Below are 571 nucleotides of genomic sequence, written 5' to 3' on the forward strand. Positions count from 1 at the left end.
CACATTACAGACGAATATACAATAAATAAGGAAAAACAAAACAAAACAAAAATACTTATTTGATGAGTGAGAAATGAAATACACAATACTATGATTTACATGACACATTCAAAATTAGATTTAGGTGAAATAAATAAAAGGGGGCCGTGCATACAGAAGCAGAGTTTCTGTGGTAAAGGCGAAGAAAAAAAATAACGTTTACTAATTACGAATAAAATCTTTCTGTAAGTTGAGCTATTGCAATGCAGATTAATTACGAGTCTTCAGAGTATAACATATTTTTATTAGTTAGGGCCAATATACATCTACATTTTCTTTGATACTCGTGGCTTGTACATATCAAAGAAAACTATAAAACATAGGGATGACTAAAAGAACCTCCCGAATCGAATATGTAAAATGTAACTCGAGGATCTATACATTATTTTTTCCTTCTTTTCCAATATTATATTAAGATGATAACGATAACGATTATAATGTTAACGGTTCACTAATTTAGACAAAGTACGGGAATCCGAAGAATTGATATATGCAAAGGTAGCTTTCGTAGTAACTACATGTATTTTGGATG

The sequence above is a fragment of the Penaeus monodon genome, chromosome 21 (assembly GCF_015228065.2).
Source record: "Penaeus monodon isolate SGIC_2016 chromosome 21, NSTDA_Pmon_1, whole genome shotgun sequence".
Taxonomy (NCBI): domain Eukaryota; kingdom Metazoa; phylum Arthropoda; class Malacostraca; order Decapoda; family Penaeidae; genus Penaeus; species Penaeus monodon.